The 17,184-nt window shown below is 42.7% G+C and overlaps 1 protein-coding gene across 4 annotated transcripts in view; it reads right to left on the reverse strand.

The window, feature by feature from the left end:
* LOC126203562 (uncharacterized) overlaps positions 1-17,184 on the reverse strand; it is a 292,843-nt gene that overhangs the window by 146,799 nt on the left and 128,860 nt on the right. Inside the window, exon 1 of one of the 4 annotated variants that reach the window (XM_049937887.1) lies at positions 14,469-14,489. The exons of the other annotated variants lie outside the window; for them this stretch is intronic. The gene's annotated coding sequence lies outside the window, so the exon portion shown is untranslated. Of the gene's footprint in view, positions 1-14,468; positions 14,490-17,184 lie in introns of those variants that run through there. 4 annotated transcript variants of the gene reach the window in all.

A 17,184-nucleotide genomic window follows, 5' to 3' on the forward strand; every position in this document is an offset into this window, starting at 1 on the left:
TAGTCACAGCAGCAGATGTTATGAGGTTGATAATCCCTTAAAATATAGGACAGAACATCATCAGTTCAATGCTGCACAGTGACGTTAAAAGTTTACGAAATCCTTGTTACGATGCTGATGAAGCTTTGAAATCAGTGGGGATGTTCATACTGCTAGTTAAATTTATCACCTTTGTGTTCAGCATGCCGGACTAGTCGGTACAGCTGAAGCCCGTTTCTTCTGAAAGCATGTAAAACGTGTCTTTTCCATATACGCATACCTCCCTTCTTGCTGAAGGGTGTGTTTTATTGATTTTGCACCCAGTTTTAAAAACACGTTCAAAATACTGTTTCTTTGGCTGATGACTGTATACAGTGGGGTACAGGCAGTTCCTAAGTCTGAATCAATTTCAGATTTTGTTTTGTGTGGATTAGCATTCGCTTCTCGCATGAATTTTACTTTCTGATCTAATGTGTAACGTTTCCTTTCTCTGCTCTCCATGGCTGATAGAAAACGACTGAATGATAGGATCACTGTTCAACAATATACGTCAGTGGGCAACTTTCAACTTCTCTATTGTTATGAACAAAAAATTACTCGTATTGAAAACAACAGTGCCAGGAGTGTCTTCGTTTCCAGGCCACCTGCTCTGGTTAACTGTAACTTTGTCCCTTGTCTCCGCTGCGCTGCCCGTTCGCTGTACTTGCATACCTCCACAAAGTTAACGAAAGTATCCCAGGGCTTTTTTTCAAACAACATTGCTCATTGCATTTAAGTAAATCTCAATTTATTTCACCAGATTTTGTTACGTATAACAGCTGTGCTGGCGTAAGCTGTCGCCAGGACACCGGACGGCAAAGGTGTAACGCGAAGATCGGTAGTAGGCGCTCGATCAAGTGCGACTATCACGAGATAGGCCAGAGACAGACGCGCAAGCAACAAGCCGCCAACGCCCTCTCGACAGCAATTTAGGCCGCCGCCGCTGACCAAATGGCCGAACTCTCACTGACTCATTCTAATTTGGCGTTTGTCATTCATTTGCAGAGTGGGCTTAGGCTACGACAGTACATAACGTCAGATTACGCAAGATTACCGATATTGTCTGCGAGAGGACTATTTCTGAAGAGCTTGTACCACAACACATGGACTCAAAGTATCCAGGTCACGTAAATAAAAAAATCTTGTTAATCAAAAAAATGGTTCAAATGGCTCTGAGCACTATCGGACTTAACTTCTGAGGTCAACAGTCCCCCTAGAACTTAGAACTGCTTAAACCTAACTAACCTAAGGACATCACACACATCCATGCCCGAGGCAGGAGTCGAACCTGCGACCGTAGCGGTCGGTAGCGGTCGCACGGTTCCAGACTGTAGCGCCTAGAACCGCTCAGCCACTCCGGCCGGCTCGTGTTAATCAACATGTGCACTGGTGTTGTACAAAGAGAATACCGGCCACCCATAACAACATCCTCTCTCTTGCTTCCCACGGTACAAGACACTACAACAGCGAATTACGTAAAAATGCATTACGCATAAATAAGACTTAACTAACATGCTTTTAAATCACATTTTGCTGGGAAATCAGGTTCAAGGGTGTATTAGTCACACTGTAAGAGACCGCTCTGGTGACCCATCATTCAGGCTTTAATGTCTGTAATTCAGTTGGGTCTTAATTCATAGTGGCTGCTGGATCAAAAAATAGTGTCTGGTCTTTTGGAAAGACACCAAATACGATGTGCATTCAAGTTCTAAGGCCTCCGATTTTTTTTCTAATTAGCTACTCACCCAAAATCGATGAAACTGGCGTTACTTCTCGACGTAATCGCCCTGCAGGCGTACACATTTTTCACAACGCTGACGCCATGATTCCATGGCAGCGGCGAAGGCTTCTTTAGGAGTCTGTTTTGACCACTGGAAAATCGCTGAGGCAATAGCAGCACGGCTGGTGAATGTGCGGCCACAGAGAGTGTCTTTCATTGTCGGAAAAAGCCAAAAGTCACTAGGAGCCAGGTCAGGTGAGTAGGGAGCATGAGGAATCACTTCAAAGTTGTTATCACGAAGAAACTGTTGCGTAACGTTAGCTCGATGTGCGGGTGCGTTGTCTTGGTGAAACAGCACACGCGCAGCCCTTCCCGGACGTTTTTGTTGCAGTGCAGGAAGGAATTTGTTCTTCAAAACATTTTCGTAGGATGCACCTATTACCGTAGTACCCTTTGGAACGCAATGGGTAAGGATTACGCCCTCGTTGTCCCAGAACATGGACACCATCATTTTTTCAGCACTGGCAGTTACCCAAAATTTTTTTGGTGGCGGTGAATCTGTGTGCTTCCATTGAGCTGACTGATGCTTTGTTTCTGGATTGAAAAATGGCATGCACGTCTCATCCATTGTCACAACCGACAAAAAGGAAGTCCCATTCATGCTGTCGTTGCGTGTCAACATTGCTTGGCAACATGCCACACGGGCAGCCATGTGGTCGTCCGTCAGCATTCGTGGCACCCACCTGGATGACACTTTTTGCATTTTCAGGTCGTCATGCAGGATTGTGTGCACAGAACCCATAGAAATGCCAACTATGGAGGCGATCTGTTCAACAGTCATTCGGCGATCCCCCAAAACAATTCTCTCCACTTTCTCGATCATGTCGTCTGACTGGCTTGTGCGAGCCCGAGGTTGTTTCGGTTTGTTGTCACACGATGTTCTACCTTCATTAGACTGTCGCACCCACGAACGCACTTACGACACATCCATAACTCCATCACCGCATGTCTCCTTCAACTGTCAATGAATTTCAATTGGTTTCACACCACGCAAATTCAGAAAACGAATGATTGCACGCTGTTCAAGTAAGGAAAACGTCGCCATTTTAAGTATTTAAAACAGTTCTCATTCTCACCGCTGGCGGTAAAATTCCTTCTGCCATACGGTGCTGCCATCTCTGGGACGTATTGACAATGAACGCGGCCTCATTTTAAAACAATGCGCATGTTTCTATCTCTTTCCAGTCCGGAGAAAAAAAATCGGAGGCCTTAGAACTTGAACGCACCTCGTATATATAATTATGGCGAAGACAGCCGGTGATCCTCTCAGTGCGGTTGAACACCAGGTTCGAACTCTTATAAGGATCGGCGAAATGCCACCAATGAGGATAATGGGAAAGGGGAACTACATTTGTAGTGTGTGGAGAAGTTGACAATTTGGGTCCGACGGGAGGCATGTTGGGGTAGCCCATGCGGTTGCGATGATCACTGTAACTCCAAACCAACACAGGGCCATCACTAGCACCCGGGAAGAACCAGCTTACATCAGAAAACACAAGAGACTTCACCTGCCCTCCACTCAGCTCTCGATTGACACCACTGAAGTCACTAATAGCGGTGATTTTGGGTCACATTAGAGGGCGTCTGGCTCGGAGATGTCCTTGAAGCAACCGACTTGTAACAGTTCGAAATGTTGTGTCACTGTGGTGTCAACTACTGCTCAAATTTCTGCTGCCGACGCAGTACGATGCGCCAGAGATGCGATACTAGCGCCACTCTTACGCGACTGGCACAAAATATGAACAGGGTTGGGTTGTTTGGGGAAGGAGACCAGACAGCGAGGTCATCGGTCTCATCGGATTAGGGAAGGACGAGGAAGGAAGTCGGCCGTGTCCTTTCAAAGGAACCATCCTGGCATTTGCCTTGAGCGATTTAGGGAAATCATGGAAAACCTAAATCAGAATGGCCGGACGCGGGGTTGAACCGTCGTCCTCCCGAATGCGAGTCCAGTGTGCTAGCCACTGCGCCACCTCGCTCTGTAAATGTGAACAGACATAATCTTTTACGTGTAGAAACTCGCCTACCAGCTTTCGTTTATGTCGCACAATTCCTCCTTGATGTTGCCAATTTTTTCCGTCAGTGTAATTTGATACCTTCGTGAAATAGAAAGACTGGCCCATTGGGAGGGTCTCCACTGTTTTTAAACATTAAAAGAAAACCGTAATTCTTATTTTCGACTTAAGGTGGTACAAAATGATTTGACTGCACGCTGTACAAAAGACTGGCACATTGGGTAGTGTGAAATTTTGAATTTCAAGAGTAGTATGTTTCACAGTCAACCGTGGCTTATTGTAGGACCTTGGATGATCCAGGAAAGATGCGTTCGCTGGGAAGTCGAGAGGATGCTGATTGCCGTAAATAGAAGGGCCTGGAGGTTGTGACCTTGGAAGAGGATCGGCACAAGAGTGCTTCGATTAAGTCTTCCGTCAAGCATCAGCATTTATTTTACATAACCGATGGTTTTGAAAGCACTGCGGGAGTACACTATGCGCAAATCGACGATCCAGAAAAACGGCGGTGTACTAACGAATGACTGCTGAAAATCCACAAACTGCTCAGCAGACAATAAAACACACAAATGTCATCTGCTTTCTTCGCTTTTCCCAGGAAGCAGATTCTCTTTTCAGACCAGCCGTCATACAACCCGTTCTGAAATAAACGAGTCATCTCTGCACTGCGTGATAAGCTTATCTGGCTGGCGCACCGGACGGGTATTTCGCGGCTTGGATGTGGTGAAATCCGGGAGGTACACAACAGACAAACTTCAGTGCTTACGGGTTTGAAACAATTTGTGTATCATACGTCGTACAAGCGCAGTGCGATCCTACATTGTCCGTGCGATCCTACATTGTCCGTACAAGCGCAGTGCGATCCTACATTGTCCGTATGTATAGTTCTCACTTTAGTCGCGAGGTGGCATTGCCGTAGTACAAACGTGTGAATTCAAGCTCTGATTAGATTACTGCTGTATCACAGTCGCGTAACTGTAAAGGACAATAAAATTCAACCTTTTGACAGCTGAAGCGATGCTAGCGCTCCAAGCGGCGGACAAGTAATAACAGAAGAATGTCATGATGTATATTGAGCACTTGCAATTTTAAATACCGTAACTTCCATCTTTGCCAGTCGCCTGAGGCGGCGGTGATTTTTCAGCTACGAATGCCAAAAAGTAATTTAAGTAATATCCTGCTTTTTGGTAATGTCAACATATAATAATAAAGTCTCAGTGCAACGAAATGTAGACAGACACAGTATTAGTCGTATCTTCGAAAACTCTTTAAGACGAGGAATGCATTTTAACCTGACGTGTTTAAGCTCACAAGGGACTGGCGTGCTTGACAATTTCTTTCTGATGCTTTGCGTCGAGACTCAAAACCAAACACGACTTTTAAATCCCCGAAGATCTGATGCTGCCTTGTCTTCCGCGTACTTATCAGGTTTATTTATTCTGCTTCCCAGATATATGCTTATGTGACAAAAGTCATGGGATAGCAACAGACACATATACAGATGGCGGAAGTATCGCGTAGACTAGGTACAAAAGGGCAGAGCATTGCCAGAGATTTGTACTCCCTATGGCGCCCCCATCAAATTTAGTGGTAATATGGCTCAGAGGATAGCCCGTTAAAAACAAGCATGAAACCACGAAGACCGTGTACTGAACTGTGAAAAACGAAGTAGAAACAATGAACGGTCAAGACTCAAGATGTGCAACATCGAGCGAATTTGAATACCCACGGCGCCGTGGTTGTGTGGTCACGGTGTTTGATTGGGGAAGATCTGTGTTCAAATCTCCCTCGTGCCCCATACTTTTTTTTTTACAAAATTATGAACTGCCAGTCCGGACATTGACGTCTCTGTCCGCTGTATTCAAATTTGTGTCTGTGTCGTGGTGTAATGTCCTTACGCAACAGTGAGGTGTAAGGAAGGGGTCCCCAAACGTACATACACCCTATTTGCTCTACAGAATTACATGTTACCCTTGTGTTCCGCTTTGGAAGATTTCTCTCTTGAATTACTTTGTTGTAGCATAGTTCACACCCGTTTATTTGTTGTTTTCACTTCTGTGAGAGGTCTATGCGGCATCTCGCCAGCTCTCACTGTTTATCACATTTACTTGTGACAGATATATATTGTTACCACGTATGGCAATTGCCAAGACTACAGAAAGGAGAACAGACACGTCAATCACCGGACGGGAAGTTCATTAATTTGTTAAAATAAGGAGGAGACGTGGGAGGTTTCAAACACGGATCTGCCACTGTACAGTCCAACACCGTCACCACACAACCACAACGCCGTGATTCTTGCAACTCACTCGATGTTGTACATTTTGAGCTTGGACCGTTCACTGTTTGTATTTTGCTTCTTTTTTCACAACTCAGTACACCTTCCTCCTGTTTTCAAGTTTGATCTGTGTTCAGTTTTTGACGGGCTATTCACTGGGCCAGTTTACCTCTAAATATGAGGCGGATGCTCTGGGAAGTTTCCTTATCAGGTGATTCACGTGAAAACGATTGCGACGTGATTATGGTCGCACGACTAGAATTAACAGACTTTGAATATGGAATGATTATTGCAGCTAGAATCATGGGTCATTACATTTCGGGAATCGTTAGGGACTTCAGTATTCCGAGATTCACAGCGTCAAGAATGTGCCGAGAATACCAAATTTCACCACAGACAACGCAGTGGCCGACGGCCTTCACTAAACGACCGACAGCAGCGGCGTTTGCGGTGAGATATCAGTGCTAACATACAGGCTACACTGCGCGAAAGAACTGCAGATATCAATGTGGGATGAGCGAGGAACGTATCCCTTAGGGCACCGTGGCTTTTTTTTTTTTTTTTTTTTTGCACTTTTCATTTCCACCCCTGAGCGGGGGTGGGAGGGCTGCTTGAGGGCTTGCATTGCCCTTTTCAGCCTTTTGCTGTACAAGTACATTCGTTTATTTATTAATTCAATATTTCTTGCAAAAGTGCATTTGGTCATATTGACAGCATTGAGTATAAAAATATAAAATATACCAAGATTCAAAAATATAAAATAATACAATAATACAAAATAATACAAAAATATAAAATAAGTACAAAAATATTATATAAAATAAGGTATATTAAAAATAAGTTAAGTTAGAAACTGAGGTTTAAATATTGAAGATTTTAAGTCATATTGAAATATAGTGTATATTTTATATATTATACAATATTTTCCATTATGATTATTCCGTAAATTCTCTTTGAATACTTTAGTGTATATAGAGGTTGTAGCATACGATAGTAGTACGGTAATTTTGATGTGTATGCCACTTTTAATGTTTAATTTATTATTTGTATGCTACTTTTTAAGTGTAACTTAGGTCTATGGTTCTTGTGTGTGTATTTGTGTTTTTGTCTCTGTGTGTGTGTGTGTGTGTGTGTGTGTGTGTGTGTGTGTGTGTGTGAGTGAGTGTGTGTGTGTGTGTGTGTATTCTGGGGTTAGTTTCTGTGTCTTTGGGTCAGGTGTGGGGGAACTGGGATGCCTTGTATTAGTGGATCCATGATGGGGGCAAGGTCTGGGTATTCTTGGCTGGTGCTGTGTGCTACTGTACGCGCTGGTTGGGTGTATTTAAACTTTGGTCGTCTGTTCACTCGTGGTCTTGTTGTCAAAATGTCTTCCATGTCGGGGCGTTTCGTTAATATGGGCGCTAATGGTCTATGGCAGCAGACGACCCACGAGTACCGTTGCCAACAGCACGACATAGTTCGCAGTGCTTCTCCTCGGCGAGTGACCATGTACGGCCCTTGACAACTGGAAAACCGTGGCTTGGTCAGACGAGTCCCGACGTCAGTAGGTAAGAGGTGATGGTAGGGATCGAGTTTGGCGCAGACCCCACGAAGCCATGGACCCATGTTGTCAACAACGCACAGTGAAATCTGCTGGTGGCTCCATAATGGTGTGGACTGTGTTTATACGGAATGGCCCGAGTCCTCTGGATATTCGGCTACTTGGAGACCATTTACAGCCATCCGTGGACCTCATGTTCCCGAATAACTACGGAATTTTTATGGATGACAATGCGCCACGTCAACAGTTGGAGCGAATTATTTGACCACCCAGATCGGCCGATATGAGTACTATGGAACATTTATGTGACATAAACGAGAGGTCAGTTCGTGCACAAAATCCTGCACCGCCAACACTTTCGGAATTATGGACGGCTATAGAGGCAGAATGGCTCAATATTTCTGCAGGGGACTCCCAACGACTTTTTGAGTCCACGCCACGTCCAGTTACTGCACTACGCCGGGCATGGAGGTTCAACACGATATTGGGAGGTAGCCCATGACTTTTGTCACTACACTAAATCCAACCTTTTGACAGCTGAAGCGCTCCAGTGATACAAACTGAGAACTTGCTACTTTTAATGCTGCAAGTTTCATATTTATCAATCATCATACGTGGCGGTGTTTTTCCCAATAAGAATAAGAAAATATATTTAAGTAATATCCTGCCTCCTGTTAATGTCACAATATACACTACTGGCCATTAAAATTGCTACACCAAGAAGAAATGCAAATGATAAACGGGTATTGATTGGACAAATATATTATACTAGAACTGACATGTGATTAAATTTTCACGCAATTTGGGTGCATAGATACGGAGAAATCAGTACCCAGAACAACCACCTCTGGCCGTAATAACGGCCTTGATACGCCTGGGCATTCAAACAGAGCTTGGATGGCGTGTATAGGTACAGCTGCCCATGCAGCTTCAACACGATACCACAGTTCAACAAGAGTAGTGACTGGCGTATTGTGACGAGCCAGTTGCTCGGCCACCATTGACCAGACGTTTTCAATTGGTGAGAGATCTGGAGGATGTGCTGGCCAGGGCAGCAGTCGAACATTTCTTGTATCCAGAAGGGCCCGTATAGGACTTGCAACATGCGCAGGGATCGAATGAAGGGGAGAGCCACGGGTCGTAACACATCTGAAATGCAACGTCCACTGTTCAAAGTGCCGTCAATGTGAACAAGAGGTGACAGACGTGTAACCAATGGCACCCCATACCATCACGCCGGGTGATACGCCAGTATGGCGATGACGAATACACGCTTCCAATGTGCGTTCACCGCGATGCTGCCAAACACAGTTGCGACAATCATGATGCTGTAAACAGAACGTGGATTCATCCGAAAAAATGACGTTTTGCCATTCGTGCACCCAGGTTCGTCGTTAGGTACACCATCGCAAGCGCTTTTGTCTGTGATGCAGCGTCAAGGGTAACCGCAGCCATGGTCTCCGAGCTGATAGTCCATGCTGCTGCAAAACGTCATCGAACTGTTCGTGCAGATGGTTGTTGTCTTGCAAACGGCCCCATCTGTTGACTCAGGGATCGAGACGTGGCTGCACGATCCGTTACAGCCATGCGGATAAGATGGCTGTCATCTCGACTGCTAGTGATACGAGGCCGTTGGGATCCAGCACGGCGTTCCGTATTACCGTCCTGAACCCACCGATTCCATATTCTGCTAACAGTCATTGGATCTAGACCACCGCGAGCATCAATGTCGCGATACGATAAACCGCAATGGTGATAGGCTACAATCCGACCTTTATCAAAGTCGGAAACGTGATGGTACGCATTTCTTCTCCTTACACGAGGCATCACAACAACATTTCACCAGGCAACTCCGGTCAACTGCTGTTTGTGTATGAGAAATCTATTGACACTTTATAGGTGTCGCCACCGGCGCCAACCTTGTGTGAATGCTCTGAAAAGCTAATCATTTGCGTATCACAGCATCTTCTTCCTGTCGGTTAAATTTCGCGTCTGTAGCACGTGATCTTCGTGGTGTAGAAATTTTAATGGCCAGTAGTGTAATAATGAAATCTGATTGCTACGTAATATACACAGTTCACAGTAGTAGAGTGGTAGTTGTATCATAAAATATTATTTAAGACGACAAATGCATTGTAAGCCGATGTGATTAAGTTCAAAAGGAACTGATTAAGAGTATCCGCGTGTCTGGCACATACTATCTGATGCTTTGCGCCGATTGTAGTTCGTTTCACATGTTTCTTTGGGGATTTCAGAGTTAACACCAAGCACGATTTTTACACTCCTGGAGATTTGTTGTTAGATCTTCTTATAAATCCTCTTTTCGCCTTGTCCTTGCATTTATGCCTTGCACGTACTTATAATGTTTATATTTAAAGATTTCCTTTCTCAGCTGTAACATTTAGTCCTCCAGCATATCCACTTGTGCCACTTTCTTCTTATTTGTGTGCATATCATAAAACTACAGCTAGCACATGTTCCATTATATTTAACATAAAATACAGTTTCCGTTCATTTATGCTATCATTCACGCATTATCAATTAATCGTATTGTGCCAATTTTCTGTTCTTAATAAATAGTAACAGCGCTTCACATATGGCAAATCCAAGTAAAGTAGCTACAATTTATAGCGCTAGAATAAACTCCGATATACGACCCCTCTTGTATGTTGAATGTGCTTCTCCACTTCGTATACACAGACGTTTCGCAGCTGTTTCACTATGCCAGCCGCTTGGTGGCGCTGCGGTAGCGAATCTGCATAAGACCGTGGGCGTTGTGTGACTCCCCAGTGTCTTGGACTCGGCTATATTACGTGCTGCGTAGTACGGAAGCATGTATTCTGACGCAACGAGTGTCGGCCGTCTCCAAGAAATCAATCAACACTATGTAGCTCTTTCTGCATGTTTTTGCATAATCTGCAAATCGTTAGTAAAGGGTGCTTTTTATCGTTTCAAATGTTCCTTCCTGACGGTGTCATTTATGGACGACACATGGAAAGTGTATACGTCTACACGTCTATAAGTGAGCTGTTAATGGCCTACCTTCATATTCGTAGGTTTTGCATGAGGCTGAAGGATAGTTATAGACTGTGTCCTAAAAACTGATTTTTCGTATTTTATAAGTAGATTTTCACTAGATATAGCATCCTTTCTGGCCTGCCGAGCGCTGTTGTGATGCAAACTGAGAAGCTACTTGATTGAGAAGTACGAAAACTCACCAACGCCAGGGAGAGCGGTGTGCTGACCACACGCCCCTCCACATCCGCATCCAAGACGCCTTTCGAAACCTGTTCGGACGGAGTTATTTATAAGGTACCCTCTATGTAGCAACCTAGTAAGGTACCTTTATTCAAACGTTTGCGCGCGCATATATATATATATATATATATATATATATATATATATATATATATATATATATATATATACATATCAACACTTTTCCCTCTTGGAACATACAAATGTTGTGTGAGCAGTTCCTTACGCAGTTAAACTGGAGTTTTTTTAGCAAAGAATCTATGCGTTTCACTTTACAACTGAGCACATCGTTTCAGTTCACATTCAGACCCCCAACCACCTTTCACTGCTGCTTCCAGGTATTCATACGAAATGACAAATTGTCTTCTGCAGGAATAATTATCAATTTGATAATGGAAGAAAACGTATTTGAAGGTTGAAAATTGTAGAGGATGACCAAGAGATGAATAAAGTAAGCAGATAAATAAACAAACATTGTCGGGATCACAACTTTTTATTTGCCAACAACTGGGTTCAATCTGCGTTGCGTATAGTCTTCAGGTCTAGTTTGGAACAATAAAGGCAATAACTATAATCATTGCATACAAGTGTGATATTACGAACACTTGTCTCATGGATAGTAGAAACCACAACAAAATTTTATGAGTTCACTCATTACCTGGCGCCGCGAAGTGCAGTTTGTCAACATTATGTGAAATTAACATAAAAAACAAGCCCGTGGTGGGGAGAAAATTTTCGGATAGTCACGTGACATGTTCGTTAGTCCTAGATGGAGACATTAAAACAATGTAAAACTATTTCTCTACATGTATTTAAATAGGAAATTTAAAAAAAAATCAGACTTAAAGGACACGTTAATGAAGTAAAGTTCAGGATGAATGATGGGTTACACAATAAAATAAAAAAGCAATGTTACAAGCACAATGACAGCACAACGTATATCGTACATTTTTGTTCTTGTTTACATATTTTAAAATGCACTGTAAAATCACGGAACATACTTAAAACTACGAATTTGCCTTCATTTTGTTGAATAAGAATCCCAGCTAGCACTCAAGCTTATTTCAAGGGGATATTGAGTTCAGGTTCAGTTGAAATTTCAAGATTGAAAAATCAACCTGTTACACAGTTTACATCAAGCTGTACAAATTTAGCTTGAATTAAAATAATTTCCCCCAGCTTGAAATAAACTGTAATTTCCCTGGAAGGCTGTATAGCAGACGCGCACGCAGCATAGCTTCCATAGACGTCCACGGGAAGCGCCACAAGCGTTTATAAGCCTTGCACTGACTCTGCTCGGTTTACGGCCATTTTACCTTTGTGACTCGCGTTAATGATTGTTGACTGTTGTGAAGCTTGTTTTATACTGGAAAATAGTTTGGTAAGTGTGTGGCGTCTCCTGCTTTACTGCTACACCGGGTATGAAGAGGATATATAGTGTATTACAGGTACGTTGGTGCATTTTTCTCTAGTGGTACGTAAATATTACAAATGTTAAATATTATCACGTAACGTAAAGAAATATCATATTCTTTTACATAGAAAAATTGAGCCTGGATGAAAGTGAAATGGATTACCAGCTAAGAATACATATTACAAGTTGTTTATCAGTAGTTTGAAGTTATTTTGCTAATCTGGGGCATAAATTATATTTAGGTTGATCAGTTTCAACTTTTTACATTTTTTATGTTTAGGTATGGCTAACATTTTCTTTTACCAGTTACAAGATCATTATACCGGCAGAAGTCAGCGATATTTGATCCTGCTCAGGTCTGTGTGCTGGGACCGGAGGGGCTTCAGAATAATTAAATTTTAAAATAAAACAATTTTAAACACTTTGAAAATAAAAAATTTTAAACATACATGTCTTAATTTTTTCACACCATTTCCATTCTGATATTTATTTAATTAATTAGGTTCAATAAATTCAGATTAATAATTATATAGCTTAAAACAAGCTGTAAATACCAGGCTGTATTCCACGTGTGTAGATACAGCTGGAGCCAAACTTGATAAGTCAAGCTTGAAATACAGCTTGAACTCTGCCAACTTTGATGTTTGTTTCAAGCTTGAATCCAACTAACAGGCCTGAATATTCCAACTTTGATCAAGCTTATATACTTGAACTTTATATCTGCAAACAAGTTTGAAACCGGTTTACTATGCTATCTGGGATAGAAACACAGAGGACTCTTACTGTCAGTTAAGAAGGGGAAAGAAACGGGAGTAATTGCAAAATAATCGCGGAAAAAACGAAGAAAGCGGAGCCAAGCTACAAAATAAAAGTAGCTATTTTTAGCAAACAAGTGATGTAAATTAATCAAGAGGTTAAGTGATAATAATTTCAGAAGAGAGTGGCCACTAGAGTGCGCCACATGTCAAAGCACCTGACAAGAATATTAACGAACAGAATGAATTTCGCTGTAACGTTAACCTTAATGTCCTCCAGTTGGCATATAATGCTCGACGTTCTTCCTCGTTCCGCGAACGTGAATGTGTTCCATCATGTTAACTGTCCATGACAGACAGCGGTCGGCGCGGGCAGCAGCCCGTGACACGCGTAAATACACTGCTGCACCGGCCGTCACTCAGCCTGCTTTGGAGGTGGCGCACTCCAGCGGCCACTCCCTCCTCAAACTATTGCCGCTTAACACATTCGTTAATTTATATCAGCTATTTGCTAAAAGCAGCTATGGTTATTTCGTAACTAGGCTCCTTTTCCTTCGGCTTTTCTATGATTATTTCGTAACTAGTCCCCAATTTATTGCTTCTTCTTAACAGGAACTTCTTATTCACTAAAATGAAGGTAAATTCCTTAAAAGCCACACGTTATGTTCGGTTATTTTGCATTGGCTTTATAAATATTTTTAAAAAACTACGTAAACAACAACGAAAATTTACGATGAACAGTGTCCTGTCAGTATGTTTATAACATTTGCTTTTTAATCTACTGCTGTGTAACGCACCACTCCTGCTGAAATGTACTACATTAAGGTGTCTTTTAAGTCTAAATTTTTATCGGTCTTCTACTTAATTATATACAGAGAAACAGTTTAACACTGTTTTAATGAACTCATTTAGGACTTACGCACATGTCACGAGCCTATCCGACAATTTTTCTCCCACCATATCCCTGTTTTTATAGGTTAGTTTCACACGGAGTTGATAATCTGCGCTTTGCCCCACCAGGTACGTGTGAGTTCGTAACATTTTGTTGTCATTTCTACTAAACATGACACAAGTGTTCATAATACTACACTTCAATAAAATCGTTACTGTTATTGCCTTTTTGTTGCAACCTAGACGTGAAGATCATCTGCAGTGCAAATTGAAACAGGTTGTTGGTAAATATTAAGTTGTGATTCAGAGGGTGTTGTTTATTTATTATAGCAAAAAGGTCGTAGTTCTTAAGACATGGCGTCAATTATACAGCAAGCAGATGCAAATGCATGTAGGCTGCAACAGTTATGTAATGGTGACAAGATTTTCACAAGACAGACCGACGTGGAGAACTGCACCAAGCCAGTTTTCGGATTGGAGAAAACTTTACGCCACGACCAGTATGTCGTTTTATCTACTACTCACCTAGGTTGATTAAAACTGTAACAGCTAGCAGGATTCTCCTATTAACGTACAGATATTATTTTCCGGCGGCCGTAGGACTTCCAGGTCAGACACGACGCAGCGCTGTAACACCTGATAACTGGGCAATACTGCCAACCGCTCGCCACTGACGAGGTTGAGTCAGTGTAGCGAAGCGATCCAACTGCGCCACGCGATAAGGTGTGAGCGGTGTTGGTGGGGAGTGCCTGCGTCACACGCCTTTCCACCGGGGCCCACGAGAAACAGTTCCACCAGCTGTACACACGGACACGTGACCGGGGACTCACGTGACGCACTCTCGCCCTCTAGACAAACACCGCAAGTTCATTGTTTCAGTCGCTCGCGGAATGAAAGGAGAATGCGTACTCCCTTTGCTACGTACGGGTGCAACCGCTGGTGGTTGATTTACCTAGCATGGTGTGTGAGTGACTCCACCTACTCGATGTAATATAAGAGTGGACATCTGCACACAAACATTTAGTTGTAGAGGGTAGATGACAGCCACGACCTTTCCTTCAATCCCTCAAAAATCCCACTGCGTTACAGTAGGAAGTCTGGATATCTGCCTCTGTGTTGGCGCTCGACTCGGAAACAGCCGGTTCGAATCCTGGTGATGGGATTTTCAAGCACAGTATTTGGCTTGCAAGAGAAAGAGAGGTGGTGGTTGAGGTGGTAGTGACGTACAGTTCCTGCCTAATTTGCGCCTCAGTGTCGAGGGTAAAATCCCAAACGTTCTAGCAGAGTATCAGATTGTAGATTTGAAACGTAGCAAGGTGCAATACAATGCCATATAATGATGAGGTCCCATACTCCGAGGAGTGTAGCGGCGATGCGGGATGGTGATGAATGATGATGATCATGATGCAACAACCCAGCCGTTTCGAGGCAGGGAAAATCCCCGAACCTAGCCGGGAATCGAACCCCGGACCCCGTGCGCTGGAAGCGAGAACGCTACCGCAAGACCACGAGCTGCGGACACAATTGCTATAATACCACCTCAAACATAACACTATTTTTTTTCTCTGCGCTCTTTATGTGATACATATGCTATGCTGAATAGTACAAAAATCTATGAGTAAATGTCACAAAAGATGATAAACCAGATGGAATTAAGTCAAGGATAAATGTTGAAAAGTTCACTGCTGGAGAATTAAATGATATTTTACGGCAACAACAGATCAGAAAGGAAACAAAAGCAAAAATCCTTCAAAATAGTTAGTAGAAGCATTATGACAATGATCAGAAGCACGGACAGTTAAGTCCCAATAAATGAACAGATTGACAACAACTGGGATGGACTTTGGAGACCGTCTCTGCAGGGATACTCTGGCGGGAAAGGAAAGAAATCAAATGTCACAAGTTCGACTACTGATTTTGTGGAGGAAAATCAACTTACGGTGTACGAACAATACGAAAAGGCCTGAGAAGAGATTGTCACGTAGGGTCATCGATTTGGAATCACGGGAAGGGCGAAAATTCTGCGTATACTTCACCAACTGCTGTCCAGAAGAAGTAGTTCGTGTGGAATCTTTTATTTAAGGAAATATTCAAAATTGAAAAGTCACGTAAACTTGCTATTTGAATATGCGACCGTGCTAACAATTGTTTGTTTTCTGATTGACGTATCTCGTTTCTCCTTTCAAAAGAATATTTTGCCGTTTCTAAAACAGTGTGATTACGAAGTCATATCTTTTCAAACCCTTCCTGAAACATGGACGTTATCGAAGTAGGGTGGCTTGCGTGCCTCAATGATACAGATAGCCGTAACGTAGGTGCAGCCATAACAGAGAGGTGTATGGTGAGAGACCAGACTAACCTACGATTTCTGAAGAGGGGCAACAGTCTTTTAGGTGTTTGCAGGGAAAACGGTCTGGATGACTGACCGATCTGGCCTATGAACATTAGCCAATATGGCCTTGCTATAATGGTACTGCGAACGGCTGAAAGCAAATCTAACTACAGTCGTTATATCACGAGGGCATGCAGCATGGTTAAATGATGACAGCGTCCTCTTGGGTAAAATATTTCGGAGGATATTGTCATGCGGAAAAACAGAACAGGCATACTACAGGTCGGAGCGTGGAAGGTTGTATCCATTAACTGGGTAGGCAGCCTAGAGAATTTAAAAAGGGAAATGGTAAGTTGAAGTTACATATAATGGGAATTAGTGAAGTTGAAGTTAGATATAGTGGGAATCAGTGAAGTGCGATCGCGGTAAGAATAGGACTTCCGGTGAATAAAGGGTTGCAGTTACAAAATCAAATAGCGGTAATGCAGGAATAAGTCTAGTAATGAATAAGAAAATAGGAACGCGAATAAGATTCTATGAACAGCTTAGTGAATGCATAATCGTAGCCAACGCCCAGCACAGTAGTTCAAGTTTATATGCCAACTAGCACCGCACACGATGAAGTGATTGAAAGAATATATTCGGAAACAAAATAATTTTTCAGATACGTACAGGAGATGAAAATTTAATTTTGATGGGTGAGTGGAATTGGAGAGTGGAAAAATGATGAGAGGCGAAAACAATAGGAGCGCATAGACTAGGAGAAAGGAATGAAAGAAGCCGCCTGGTAGAGCTTTGCACACAGCACATAGCACAATTTAATCATCGCTAATATTTCTTTTGAGATAATAATAGAACAAACAGGAACGCTATAAATAGATTACATAATGGTAAGACAGAAATACCGAA

The sequence above is a fragment of the Schistocerca nitens genome, chromosome 9 (assembly GCF_023898315.1).
Source record: "Schistocerca nitens isolate TAMUIC-IGC-003100 chromosome 9, iqSchNite1.1, whole genome shotgun sequence".
NCBI classification, from domain to species: Eukaryota; Metazoa; Arthropoda; class Insecta; order Orthoptera; family Acrididae; genus Schistocerca; species Schistocerca nitens.